This window comes from Sander vitreus, chromosome 11, assembly GCF_031162955.1.
Source record: "Sander vitreus isolate 19-12246 chromosome 11, sanVit1, whole genome shotgun sequence".
NCBI lineage: Eukaryota > Metazoa > Chordata > Actinopteri > Perciformes > Percidae > Sander > Sander vitreus.
Window position 1 is genome coordinate 12968837 of NC_135865.1, and position 3440 is coordinate 12972276.

Below are 3440 nucleotides of genomic sequence, written 5' to 3' on the forward strand. Positions count from 1 at the left end.
CCTCAAGGGGTCCAGTCTGAAAGAAAAAGCACCCAACCAGGGCCCAAAAGACGGTATTTTCGAGATGATAAATACTAGTCATTAATTCAAAAGGTGAATTCCAGTAAGCTCATGCTATTTATCACAAGATTTTTTTCCATTTCCAGGAAATCCGTTCCCCTTAACCTTTTAGACCCTATTCCTGGGTGATGATGGATGGGCTGCTTAATAGCAGCTCCCAGCACTCTGTAATGAGACAGAAATGAACATAGGTAAAAGGACCAATGACTAAAGATGTATATTACTTTAAAAGGCACTAAAACTCATTTTTGGAAAAAGTTCAGTCTGTTGCATATTGTAAAGCTGCAGCACACGGTTGCTGAATGAATCACAGACCTGAAAGAGTGTGGGTGGAGTTCAATCCTATGTGCAACAATGGAGCTCGGGTCATTTTTATCATTAAGCTACAGTGATTTAGTGTCTCTCAATGTGAAAAGACAGTCTTCTTCTATCCGGCTTGAGGTCTGCACACTCATAAAACAAAACTGACATCTACAGTTTATCAATCACAGCCTCAGTGCTGCAGATATTTTAGGATTAATAAAAGAGCTTCATTCATCTTAATTACTTTCAATGCCAAATAATTATTCAGCTGGCACAAGTATCCAAAAATATATTGGAATTACTTTACTGGGTAGCAAAGACTGAAGTGAGTGTGCCAGGGCTCAGAGGCATTGCTGCCACCACTGATGCCTTATTGCTACTGTTGCAGATAAGACTCACAAAGCATGGCCTTTGGCTTCATACAGTGAATGAACAGACCAGACTGCTTTAAGTGCTACTTTGTTTGCACTCCTCGGTGCAATGGTTTAACGTTATGCATTACCCAAAGCTCGTTATTGTTTTACCCTTCGACATTCCTGTAACAGCCAGCAGGGAGGATTACAAGGGCAAGGAAGAAGCCAGTTCAATTACAGCTAAAAAAAAATATTGAATTTAATTCACAGATAGATCTAGAAATACACGTTTTGATAGAAGATGATGGCAAATAGAAGTATCCAGGCAACTTGATCCAAATGACAATGTGACATTGCAACTAATTTTAGAGTTTGATTTTTCTGATTCAGTTTTCTTCCATGCTTCTGAGGTGCATTGCATTTAAAAAAAAAAAAAAATCTAAACTGGGGTACCATGGCTGCTCATCTCCTTAATTTGCAAGCTGCTGCCAACAACTAGGTGTGGAAGTAGGAGTGCAATGGATGAAGTGGTTGTCAAAATAAAGTCAAACCATCCAGACCAAGATCATGCTAAATTGTCACTCCAGACATAGAGAGCCGAGTTGTGATCCAAACTGCTGGAGATGGAGATATGAAATCAAATAAGCAAATCACATAATCTGAGCAGGTAGTACAGTCAAAGAAAACTGTGGAAGAATTTATATTTTCAGCAAAAGGAGATCGAGGCATACAGCAAGACTGTACTGGTGCATACATTGCTCTGCACTGTGAGTAGGTTGACTCTGAAAATTACGCTTATAGCTCTCATTGACAACTAAACCGGATGAGTTAGGATTGGCATGGATTAACATACAGTTGATTCCTATGCGTGTTGTTTGAAAGAATAGGCTGAATTTAAAAACACAAAAAAAAAAAAAAAAAAGAAAAGAAAAAAAGAAGCATTTCAGAGAGAGCCTCCGTCTGGGCAAACCAGGGGGAATTACATTTCTCCTTGCAAAATGCGTGAAGCTGCACAGTTTCAAGGACAGGCCAGCAGCATAGTCTGTCTTTGTTCATTTTTTGCCAAGAAACTTGAGTCTTAATGTCTGTCTGTAAATGTCTATTCAAATTACCACCATCTGTCCTCCGATCGTTCAAACCGCAGGCTTGTACATGGCATTTTGTAAAGGTATGCCATCCGCTCTTTCCATGAGACACCGACTTACTGTAGCTGGAAACTATGAAAGATTTGTTTTTTGTCCTTTATCTTCGTTTCAGCAACAAAACTGTTACATAAAGTGTGCCTGAAAACCAACACAGAGTATTATCTGGAGAGAAACACTGTTATTATACAATCAATTGTATTAGTTTTTAGGGCACCAAGGGTCTGTTCATGAGGGACTCATAGTATCATTTCTATAAGAAATTTGAAATTTATGTTTAGAATTAAGAGCATCTTTGATTGTATATGACCACATGCTCGCACAGGTTCACCCTACACTGTAAAAGAAATAAAAGGTCAAATTTTTTTTAAAGTTAAACAACCCTTGGTGTTCCCCATGTTGTTCATATGTAAATATCTTCAAACGTATAATGTGTATTCTGAAATCTAAGGTGGAGTAAACATGAAATGAGAAAATGTGTATTATTCATTGAGACAAAAACAATTTCGTTAAATAGACTTGAAAAGAAGTGTTATTCGGCAAAAGTGAATTTCTTTTTTGTATTCTTCCTCTTTGTTCACTGCTTTCTGACACAAGATCACTTAAGGTGTCATGAAAACACACCATTAACAACTAATGAAAAATTCATTACTGCGAAAAGCACTGATTTTCTTTGCACCTGAATGCACTGTATGGTGGATGCTGCTGGGAAAATCTCCTTGAATTTAGTGTTGTTCTATTCAAAACTCCAGGTAATCTTTCTATAAGCAGAACATGTCAGAATAAATAAAAGTATAGTATTTTCCTGGGATGCCCACGAGAGAGAAAATACGATACTAGTCATTAATGGTTTTGTAATGCTCAGTGAGTTCAAGGGCATTACTCACAGGTCCATTCCTCCATTCCATTTCATTACAAGTCAGTCTGGGCTTCTATCTCGTCCGCACTACTAATTGCCTTCTCCCACCTCCTGCCGAGGACAGGAAAATGGAAGCAATTGTATGCAGCACATAGCAATCAATAGCAATTAGGTGCATCCCTGACTATTGAAAATGGCATCTTGGGAGATGGCCAGTAGAAGACCTCTTAAAAACACACATACCTTCAGCCCAGCGTTGGGTTGGGGAACGTACAAACACACAACTTGTGTACACAAAAAGGTGGACACTGCAAGTGCCAGCGCTGTGACTGAACAATTAATTGCTTTGTTTTTTCTATTCTACACTTTCACCTGTAGCCAATAGCTTTGGGTAATGACCAGAAGAAATCAGATCAAGGATACAAGTGGCTGAAATGAGTTTCCTTCAGAGTGTGGCTGGGCTCACCTTTAGAAATAGACTAAGGAGCCTTGAATATCTGAATGGAGCTCGGAGTAAAGTTGCTGCACTTCATGTTCATGTGGTTCGGGGCATTTGATAAGAATATCTCCTGGATGCCTCCCTGTGGAGGTTTTCCAGGCATGTCCAACTGGGAGAAGAACGGACTCAGAACGCAAAACACAATAAATACTTTATACTGTGCACTTTATGTGGGAGACATTTTCACACTCTAAGCTCCAAAAATAAAGAAACGGCAACTTCAA